Raw genomic sequence first — 12,311 nt, forward strand, 5'->3', positions numbered from 1 at the left:
GCCCGCTCCACCGACCTCTCTCGTCTTAATCTTACTGACACGTCCACTTTCTCCCACTCGCCATTGTTAGTTTAAGCCTGATAGTGTTTGCGAACCGGAGTTAATTTCTTATCTTTTATTGTGTTCAGTGCTTGTGCTTTTTGGTTTTGTGTTTTTCATTACCGATTTAAAATGTCAGGAAAACGAAAGAAGGTTGTGTTGAAGGTTGTGACGCAAAAACTAGAATTAATTTCCAAAGTAGCAAACGGCGCTACAAGGCAGCAGATGGAATTGGATTGCGGAAACAATAGTACGTGACATTCTAAAGCAAAAAGACAAACTGGTGAACTTTGCATCAATGTAGGACAGTGCTTCCACAATGAAAACGCGAAAAACTATGAAGGGAACTATGAAAACACCTTGATGAGCTAGACACGGCATTGACAGAGTGGTTATCTCAAGTTCGAAAAATGGTAGTACTGTAAATGGTCCTATCATTGCGGCGAAGGCAAAAACCTTTTTTGAGTTGTTAGGCCTGAAAGGAAATTTTGATGCGTCTTCTGGCTGGTTGACTCGTTTTAAGCAGCGACATGGAATTCGAGAAATTTGACCTAACGGAGAGAATATATTAAGCGTAATAAGCTAAAATATTAAGCGTTAGTTAAACATTTCCTGCTGCTTATTTTACGTTTTAGTGTACATAAAACGATTTTTCAAAGTTTGAGTGACTGTTTTCTTATTTGCTATACCCGTTTTTAGCTTTTTTCGGATTATCCGCGGCTGCCAAGCCACCCAATTCCGCGGATAATCGGGAGTGTACTGTACATTCAGTGTTATCAAGGATTCATTTTCTCTCACACACCTTCTTCATTATTAATTGTTGTCGTTCTTTGAATTTACTGTTCCTTTTGTAATATCCACTTGTGCCCCTTATTCACAGATTAAAAAAGCGATAAAAAGGACAGTTTTTAAATACTGTACCCGCCACTTACTAAAATCACTTCCGTTCCAAACATATTTGAATTTATTAAACGGCTGAATTTAATATATGGTGATCTGTGTGTTGCAAATCGTGATGTCAGTTTTGAACTTTTAAAATAAAATTATAGCTAAAAATTAAATCAATAATTAATCCTAAAATAATAATTAAAAGTTAATGCTAAAAAGTTATTTACGCAATTTTGAAATTTATTTTCAATATTTTATAAAATATTTTTTACAATTACGTTCTTGATGAAGTTTCATCTCTTACAAATCACTCTACCTCTTAGGTAAAAACTTAGAGTAGCTGTTTATATTGCTACTCCACCGTTAATAAATCCCCTTTTTGAAGATGTTCGTACTTATTTCATGCAACGTGACATATTCATTATTGACAAATACAGTTTATTTTTGTTGTTTACCAAAAAAATAATATAATACTTCTTTCTCCAAAAATATGTATATGGTTGCAAATAGAAAGGATAGTAAGTGGCTGAATATAATGCAACAGAAGGCCGTCCTTGCCCGCCGCCACCTGAGAAGCTTATTCCATTGGTAGGAAAATTCTAGAAGTCGTGACAGTTTACTATTAGCATATTGTTGCTTGTTAAAAATAAATCTAACCGAAGGGGAAATTTTGAGAAAGAACTAATCAAAACTTTTGGTGAGCATTAACAAAACAATAGGAACATTTATTGTAGATAAGTATTGGTCACTTGTGGTGCATCAGATTTGAATTCAGTTGAATAAACATTACTCCTTTTAAATATCACCGTCCTGAATAGAGTTACCATATTTTAGGAGAGTAAATCCAGGGCACTTACTGAAAAATTATTTTCAGTATCATCGAAACCCTAGTAACTGTTAGTTCACTTAGAATTAGAGGTATTGATATCTGCTTTGCTTATGAGCGTGCTCATCATGGTTTCTACGGAAATGAAAGAGCTGATTTCTTAGCTAAAGATGCCTTAAATTTACCCATTGATATCAACATTAGCATTCCAAAGAGTTATTGGAAGTAATTTCATTATAAAAAGCTTTTAGCTATGTGGAATGAGGAATACATTTCATCTTGGTAATGCTGAAGTCACCAAAAAGTTCCTTCCTTCTATTTACCATAGACTGAATTCCGAGTCTTTCCTCTCGTTAAATTTTAAAGTGTCTCAGTTTTTATCTGGTCACAGTAAATTTGCAAGTTATCTGTTTCGTTTTAATCTACGATCAAACAATTTATGTGAATGTTCAAAAAGAGTTCCTCAGGATGTGGAACATTTCATTTTCTCGTGCCCTACATTTGATGGCCCTAGATTACGCTTACAGAACGATTTGAAAACGTTCGGAGTGACTTGGCCAGTGAACTTATCTGTTTTCGTGAAGTCCAGACTGCTGTTCTCTGCTTTTGTTCGCTTTATTTATGCATGTAATTTTTATTGTTTATTTATACATGTAACCTTTAATGTTCTAGTTAACTTACTTCTGTAAGCCCCGTGTTGTACATATGTGGTGCACGGGGAGTCTGTATGTTCTCAAAAATTTAAAAAAAAAAAAAAAAAATTAAGCCTTAAGGTTTTTAAGTTAATGCGATATCAAAAGAAATATTTCAGAACTATGGAGTTTTCCACAGAAATATTCGTACAAGTGTTCACAGTATCACTCAGTATAATCAGTAGTTACACCTTACACTTCAAACTACTAAAAACGTTAAACACAACGGAATGCAAAGCACATTTAAAAAGAAAGCTAAGTTTAAGCGGAACTACAACTTGCAACAACAGTAACTAAGCTACTGCTTTCAGATCTAGTCTAGTCTGTGCAACTATAGACGAAATGTCGCGCGGCTGCGCAACTTGTCCGGCTCTTGAAAATAAGCCCTAAGGGCACATGACGTTGCAGTTTCTTGACAATTTTAGAGAGGTCAGAGGTAAAAACAGGCCGTAAAGGCGCGCACAATGAGAAAATCACAAAGCAGGAGCCGTGAGGTTCTGTGTGAAATGTTTGTGTTGTACAACAAGGAAACACAGACAAAATCCAACAGTTTCAATCATGACGTTTGAAAATGACATATCATAAAAGTAAACATATCATACTTTAATACATATATACTACAGAAACGTAAAAAGGAAATACATAAAATACAATTGAAAAATAATATGAAGATAAGAATAATTACATTATATACAATATGTACAAGAGCAGTGCGTACCCATCATGAAAAATTCTTACGTTGGGAAATTTAAGTCCCTGGCGAGGTGGGCCGCAAGTGGTCTTAACGAAGCGTCTTCATCCAGAATCATGTAATCCAATACATTGAGATCAGTCATGTGTGCACAATCCTGAGCCTTATTAAAGAAATTGTTGTTAGCATTATGCAAATACATCTCAACGGAGTCAATTTTCAAGTCACGGTGTAGAGTGTGATTTGACACGTAATAGTGTGCATTAGCTATCATTCGAAGAGCTTTATTTTGTAAAATTTGTAGCTTCTCTATCTCCTTCTTCTGAACAGTTGCCCAGGCGGGAGAGGCATATGAGAAGATAGGACGTATGATAGAAATATAAATGTGTCTTTTCCTTTTTAAGTCTAATCTGGAAGTCGCAGATAGAAGCGGCGTGAGACTTCGTAAGACTCCGATAGTTTCCCCTCTAATGCTGTTAATATGTTCTTTCCAGAGGAAATTTGAACAATATTTTAGTCCAAGGTAAGTAGCACTTTTGACAATAGGCACTACAGTGTCAAATAGTATCAGTTGCGTCGTCAAGGGATGATTCATCTTATTTTTCTTAAAGATTAGCAGTTTGGATTTATCAGCATTGATTGCTATTTTCCATTTGTCGCACCAATGTTCCAGCTTAGGCATAAATCTTTGCAGTTTCTTTAGTGCAAAATTCGGTGTCCCAGACTTTACAGCGAACGCTGTATCATCTGCGTAACACCCCATGAAAAAGTTCTGATCAATGTGTTCAGCAGGTAGGTCTGCTACGTAAAAGAGATAGAGTACGGGCCCTAAAATTGATCCCTGTGGGACCCCGGCCTTTACTTCTTTTAAAATCGATTTACTTTCTCCAATTTGAATGTGGAAAGTTCTGTTTGTCAGGAAAGAATAAATGATTTTAATCAGCGCATCACTGAACTTTAAGCTGATTAATTTATAAATAAGCCCCTCATGCCAGACGCGGTCGAATGCCTTCGCCACGTCCAGCATGAGTAAGGCAACATATCTCTTGTTGTGCAGTGCACTGCCTATGAATTCGTTGAGCCGAACTAGTTGTTTTGTCGTGGAAAGTGCTTTTCTAAAACCAAATTGTTCTAGAGGTAGCTTATCCATGTGAGGCTGAATACGGCTAAGGATGATTCTTTCCAGAATTTTACCCATGCTGGGTAACAGGCTAATGGGTCTATACCCTTCTGATTTAGTAAGATTTTTTCCCGGTTTAGGGAGTACAATCATCTTAGCAGATTTCCAGATTTGTGGAAAATAACTGTTATAAAGGCAAGCGTTTAGAATGCCTGTGAACCTGTTGACCATGTTAATCGGCAGCCACTTAAGCGCCACATTATTTATATTGTCCTGCCCAGGGGCCTTCCTATTCCTGAGTTTTTTGATGATGTTAAGTATTTCTTGAGGTGAAGTCTGCTTTCAGATGCTCTCTCTCCGGGCTTTTATGGTTTCCAACCGGCTGCAGAGATATTTCCAGTAGTTTCTGCTTCTCGAAATTACTGGAAAGCAATACGAGTATGGGATTATGGTTACAGCTAACATAGCGGTCAATTAAATTTATTCAATTTCAGTACATAATAATGTAGCAAATCGGACCAAATTGTCGCCAAATTTGGCAGCTTTTGGCGATTTCTCGTCAAATTACCGAGATACCCATTTACTCAATGTAAATGCCACTAGCCCCTGTATTCATACTTTTCCGGCATAACTTTCTCGTAAAATTTGTCTCGCACTACATTGCACAGAAAAATACAACAACTTTACTTATAATTCTACTAAAATTACCTGTTTAAGTAAAAAATTCGTCACAATATGGAGAAATAAAAGGAAACAACTCTATCCGCAAAACTGCTCAGAATACTGAAAAGTAAACTACATTCTTCAACTAGTCTGTTGTAAAATGTAGATGATGCGAAGGTATATTAATGAAATTATCCACTAAGGTCTCAATAATTTCCTAGTTTTATCCTACCTGCATCCCAATAAAAACCTTGCTAAAATTTTGCTCTCTTCCCTTCTATCTACAAATGAACATTTTCTTCTTCTGCAACTGTTAATATAATCACTAATTTAGAAATCCCGAGCTGCTTTCAATTCAAGACATAATTTGGAATCATGAATTATCCTGGCCAGTCTCGGGTATTTGGTAACTCTAAGATAAGCATATGATAATATAAAATAGGAAAGGAAATTAAGTTGCTTCCTGAAGACTTGATTACTACAAATAATAGCAAAAAGTAACTTTTTCATCTTAGATGCAGCATTCTGCATCGATGAAGCTGAAGTTGAATGTCTACTTAATGTATTTTGGGTCGATTTAGACATGTGGCATTATTAACGCGGCGCTTATCGATTTTTCAGAGGAGAAAACAGAACGGTAATCTTTTTTTCCGAATTGGCTCAACATCTTCAGAAGCGCAGATATGCCGTTCTGGATGAATTATAATACACTGTAGATAACGAATTGATGAACGTTTGCATTTTTCAATGACGATGTCATCTGTTCGACAGGAAAATATTTTAAGCTTGTTAATAATTTAAAAAGAGCTGTTCAGTTTTTGAAATTCAAGATAAACAGTCATAGATTACTGATTTCTTCAAATACTTATTTAAAATAGTTTTTGATTTAATTCAAGTTCCTATGCCATTTTTTACTTATATAAAATAAATAATTAAATAATTTTGAACGATATTTCATTATTTATTTAAATTTATATAAAAATAATTTAAATTATGAGCTTACTCTTTAAAATCATGCTTTGAATATCAGTATTTATTTATAAACATGTGACTTCTCTGCGTTATTGCATCAATTTATAATTATGTTGGTGTAAGTTCTTCCCCTCATATTAAGTCACTCCTCTTTATAGGATCATTTTTCATTCGTCAGATTAAGGGAAGATGCCACGGTCATTGATATTTCAGGAAATTTCTCGAGTTTCTAATGGTCCCAATCCGTCCTTGACCAGTTATTTCAAAAATAAAATGAAGTCGGTCATTCTTTAAACATTTTCTTGTCAATTTTTTTGTAAAAACGCAGCTTTGTTAAATATTTAGAGACTGGCAGCACGCTGCCAGCCTTCGTCTGGCTTTTAAATGTACCGGGAGAATGCCTGAAAGGAACACCAAACGTTAAATTTAAAAACTGAGCAGAATTTTACTCTGTAGAACAACTTCGTCAAAATAATAATAATAATAATAATAATAATGTTTTTTAAAAAATCTATTACATATAACAAAATTATAATGAAAGAAGCAATATCCCTTAATACAAATATTAATTATCCTAATAAATAGATTAACCAACTTCCCGTTGCCTTCTCTCAACAAACGTCCAGTATCCAAAAGAAACATTAAATTTAAAAACTGAACAGAATTATTGCCCTCATTTTTCCAAGTGGCAACCGTGCTGATTTTCAACAGTCAGCAGTCCAGTATAAAATTGAATGAAAAACTGTTGCCAAAACCACATTTCTAAATGAATGAAACTATGGGTTTCGGCTTCCCTGTTCCGAGTAACTAAATCTCACTACAATAAAAACTACTTACACTACAATAAATGAATGAAACTATTCAAAATGATGCTATAAAATCGAAAAGATAAAATTTTAAAAAATCTGATTCGAATTTTTTAAAAATCGCTTCGAGGGGCACTGGCTCTTGTCTAGATGCATCTATATACCAAATTCCGTAGCCCTGGACCTATTAGCTTACGCGCAGCACGAACGAAAGACACATAGACTCTTTCTTTTATTATATGTAGAGATTAAATAAAAATGTAATTGATTCTTTAATTAAATTTAATAGTTTTATTCTGAAATATATTTCCGCCTCCAAAATTTCCACTATTTATTGGATGAATTATAATTATTCTACTCTTTACTACAATTGATTATCATGTTTTCACTTAACCTTCATTTTGGCTAATACGCGATTATCTATCACTTTCATAAATCCTGTCCCTCTGCTGAATAGCCGATGGTAAATTACTAGTGGTTTTAAGAAAAATATTTGTATTTCGATAAGATACTTGACTTCGAAATCTAAATATACTCATTCTATGTGTGTTAAAAACAGAACTGTGGAAACTATTCGCTTCCATTTAAAATTTTTCCGTATTCATAGAAAGAAATAATTCTTTATTTTATCAAAATTACACTAAGCAATCTTTTCAAAAGAATAACGGATCTTACGGCTCAGGTTACGGTTTGTAGTTTTTATAGCAGTGCGAAATTTCGAGTATGCTTTGAAAATATCGCTGAAGCTTGCGAAACGCTTTCTTCCGTGAAAAATATTACATCACTCAAATATCATAGCTATATTACTATAAATAATTCGGTAATCGCATCATCTGGTATGAAAGACGGAAAAAAAAACAGCAATGTTGTTTTTTACATACATGCGTTTTTTGAATCTTTGTTTTCTTTTCAATAATTTCCTGTGTAGTTTGGTCACAGTGTAGCCCAGATAATATAATTTACTTCAACTCTAAGATAAAACTGCCCTGAATTTGTTGCATGTTAAATAGGTCGTGTCTGATCTTCATGATTGATCTGAATAAATAGACCCATGGCGAGGAAAACTTGACTTTTACTGAAGCTCAAAAAACGATCGTACTCAATAAAATCAATAAAAAAAAATGTAAATTACTCGTATAACTCCAGTTACTATTGAAGGTTTCGATAAAAATTCTTCGTTAAACAGGAATAGATTACGTAAATTCATTCCCCTTCCTAAAGAAACTAATAAAAAGCTTTTGTAAAATAAAGTTTTATTTAATTATTAATGAACTTTTATTTAATTATTATTAGTATTTTATCTAATTATTAATAAACTAAAAGGAGAAAAGTAAGTTTATCAAGAACAAAAAGTTTAAGCAACTCTCTTAGGAATATTCTTCTACTGTTTTACATTACGAATAATAAAATTGTGGCCTTGATCAATTTACAAAGATAAAGGCTATGCTTCTGAGAATGCAATTTGATTATTACATTCTGGTACTTAGGTACTCAAGCTTTTTCTGTTCGTGACATAAAACTGTAGACAAATTTTCTGAAAAGAATTATTTAATCTGCTGTTCTTTTAAATTGCATAATAAATTATTTTCCCCTATTAATTAATTAATTATTTTACGAATTTTAAATAACAGCTTATTTAATTTTTTTTTTCTGTTTATTCTGAATTAATTCTATCAACCAAATCATTCAACTGAAATATGAGTTTTCCACAATGAATAATCACTTTTTTATTTCCAAAAATTCTTTTATTATTTACCGACTACAGTGGAATAAATATATTAATTTATACTGAAATTATATAAAAATATATACATTTATTGTTAAGTAAAGAAGAATTTGTATGTATCTATGTACGTTTCTCGTATTGCGGTAAAGTGGTGGCATTTACGGTCACCACATTTTGAGCACACGTAGTCCTTCACCGGAACCATGTGCACCGGAAGCCTTAATTTTGAATTTCGATTTTTTTTTTTTTTTTTTCTGTTTCTTTTATATTTTATGCAAATTTAATGAAGTTTCTATTAAGAAACTTGACGATTTCATATCAATCTGCTGTCACTCGCAAAGCATACGATATTTATGTTTCAAATTTAATCAGAAAACTCAGCGATTTAAAAGAAATGCATTGTCACTGTCCGGAATAAAACGATATTTTTATCTTCTACGCGCTAGTGTGTTCTCGTTTGGCAAAACTTTAAGTATTTAAATTTTATTTCAAATTTAATCTGTCTGTTATTAATTAAGAAACTAAGCGAATGAAAAGCAATAAACACAGTATTATACTCGATTATTATTACTAATTAATCCATAATTAAACCAAAATAATAATTTAAATTTCTATTTATAAATTTCGGTGTGTTTTGCAACTATTCAAAGAGTGTGCAAACTTTTGGTAGTCGTTAAACGAATTATCACTAAGTCTGAAATAGCAACTGAAACTTCAAAAGAGTGTAAAAGGCATTTTTATTTAAAACTAAGAGCATAAGGCATACCTATTGCTTACGAGCTCACCCAGCACTAACGGAGAGATAACTTAAATGAGCAATCAAATATAAATTTCAATTCAAGTAAGTCAATAGCCGAAGCCTACACAAATCAATTTAACGCGAAGTTGGCCCACTTATCTAAGCGGCCTGTAGATTCAGTATCGAAAATTACAATGCAAGGCCAAAAACTATAAATCTTATCTAATCTAACAACCTAGTAAAGTGGCAGAATACGCTCTGTCTTACAATCTAAAAATCTCATTATAAATACGCGCGAACTAGTAGGCATTCTGGCGGGAAAATGGAAGGGAAAAATGAGAGTAAAGATCCAAAACATAAAGTAATTGGTTAATTAACATGAAGAAATCTTATCTATTTTTCCGCCAGAATTTAAGCAATCATAATGAAGGCCTGTTCGCGAAAATTTCCCCCCAGCGGCCGTCTGTTTTCGGTAGCGTGTAATGTTGTTTTCTGTGTACATCATAACTTTCCATACATAACTTTCGTAGTGGATGAATGTCAATGGATATTAAGTCAAATTATAAGGAAATAAAGCATAATGGAAAAATAATAATATCTCTGCTTATTTCTAATAGCAGGATAATTTGATAACATCTGATCCAGGCGGTCCACTCCTCCCATTTTGTTGTAATCTTTTACAATTATTGGTTTTTTTACGGTTCTTTTCCGTGTTCCAACATCAATCATCGAGTTATTATGGACTGTACTCATCAAACGTATATCCTTCTTGTCTTTCCAATTCACAACCTCATTTTTTCTCTTTTTCTGCTGAGTAGACGTTGAAGCCATCTCTCACTGTCTTGTATCTTATGTAAAATGGCGTGAATATTCATAAAATCCAGGGCGAATTCAATTAGAAATAGAATGTCTGATTATTGCTGTCCTCTAGGAAGTATTAGAAGAAACAAAAATAAAAACTCGAATAAGTAAACATTTCGAAAGCGTTTTAAACGTTTAAAAGTTTTAAAATGTAGAAGAACGCTTGAAGCGCGTTACGGCCGCCCTGCGGAAGTTTCACTTGAACGCGCTAGACGCGTTACGGACGGCGAAGAGGTTAACGACCTTCGTAAGATCTTAGATTTTAAATAACTGGAGCGAACTTTATACAATCAAACAGCTTACAAATTAATTACATTTCAGATGACTTTCACCAGGTCAATTCTTCCGTACACATTTATTTTTCCTGCTGAAGTATCAGCTCTCCTTCCAGTCATCTGGTAGGGAAAATATTTTAGCACAAAACATTACATGTTAATTTCCATTTTAGCTTTAAAAGGAGAACTTTTACTCATGCATTCTTTCCAGTATCTAACTCTGCGCCTGCCCTCTAGAAAATGTGCTGAATGGAAGAGCGTGTGGTATTGCACAAGAAATTTCAACACTACCACTTGACCCAAATCCTACATATTAGTAACTTAGACAGAGCAGACCTCAAGAAATCCTTAAATTCAAAACTATTCCTAATGTGCTAAGCAAAAGTAGTTCTTTAAACTTTAGTGTTGGCTGAAGAGCCTAACTCTTAATTACTTTCATGCGTACCGCTAGCCTTTAACTTTTTATATCTTATTTTTAATTACTTCCATGCGTACCGTTAGCTTTCAGTTTAACTTTTTATATCTTATTTTTTTTTATTATTTTGCTAGCTTAAACATTTCATGTACACGTCAAAAATTCAACTTTCACAAGTATGCAAAAATAACGCATAGTTTAACAGAAACTTTTACGTTTGCAAAACTAACCTATCAAACATACTTCACGAAACATTTAATTCATTTACACTGAGAAAAACTTCTTCAGTTGAAAAATGCTTAAAAGTATTCTACAGATGAGCCAAACTTCCTCAAACTGAGTCTCTTGGACTAAAATCAGAAATCTTATTTTAAAAATAATCTTAAAATCATTGCGATAACTGCACAATTAAATTAAAAGCTTCTTACTACATAACGAAGCTGAAATGACCTCGGCTGAGGCAAAACCCAATAGCAACTGTTGCACTTTAGACTTTTTGGGACCTGCATGTGAATACTTGAAGAAATTAAATTTCAGTTATCTTTTGCTTCATCTGCATCTGAGAAGACCAATACTAAAATAAGATGTGAATACCTCAGATGCGCAATCAATAATAGCCAGATGAGGGATCGAGAGCATAACCCAAATAGCGGATGTCTCGGCATCAAGGTGACAACGTGTGACATCGCCAGTGGTGACACAGCTTATAATGTCGGTTGCACCAGACAACAGTAACACTCCGTCACTAGAACAGCTCCGTGGGCCTCCAGGAAGACGTTGTTAATCTGGATAGCTAGTGTAAGGAGCCTTTATCTATTTAGGATAAATAATAGGTGGCTCCTGCACTTATACCTAACCTAACCTATTTTTTGCTTCGCTGGTAGTCGATCATCTGTTTGGCGACGAATTATTATAAGCAGCAGCTTGATGGATACTCACTCGTCGACCAGGTCTGTGATACCTTTCTATATGCTCTGGCCTTAGGTCCTTCACGGAATCTTGAAAGCATCATCTGCCGCTCAGGGAATTCTGGAATCTCCGGCTTCTTCCCCTTGCCCTAACTCATTGTCGCAACTCGTTGCTTCTCCTGAAAACTCCGGGGTTAGTTCGCCGGAGCTGTCTTCTGGCATTCGCAACCTTTTCTCCTCTGGGGTGATTCCTCTTCCCTTGACCGCTTTGGGTGTAGATGTTGCGTGATGACATCTTTACGCGGCAACTGAGATCTTGTTCGCTGATTCCTCAACAGTTGCTGATTCTCCGTCGGTCATTCGTGGATATGGTTGAATTGTTGAACTTTCCTTTCCTTTCTTGCAGTTTCTTTACTCCTTAGTCCTGGCCCTCTCTTCTCCTTCATCTCATTTTCTTTTGATGCGATGACTCTCGGTTTTTTCCTTTTCCTCTTCATCATTTGTCATACGCCGTCTTTTCCTTTCTGAGACTTTCATTCTGGGACTCAATCGAACTTCTACAGTTTTTATCGCTGGTACTGCATTTCTCTCAGGATGTGATTCCCGTAAAATATCTTTTATCAGTGGGTTCATAATATAGCTAATTTGTTTTACAAGTACCATCATTTTTTTGTCTTTAAATAAAGATTG

The sequence above is a fragment of the Stegodyphus dumicola genome, chromosome 9 (genome assembly GCF_044657685.1).
Source record: "Stegodyphus dumicola isolate Sdum_Otavi_A_Nest chromosome 9, ASM4465768v1".
In the NCBI taxonomy this organism is placed as follows: domain Eukaryota; kingdom Metazoa; phylum Arthropoda; class Arachnida; order Araneae; family Eresidae; genus Stegodyphus; species Stegodyphus dumicola.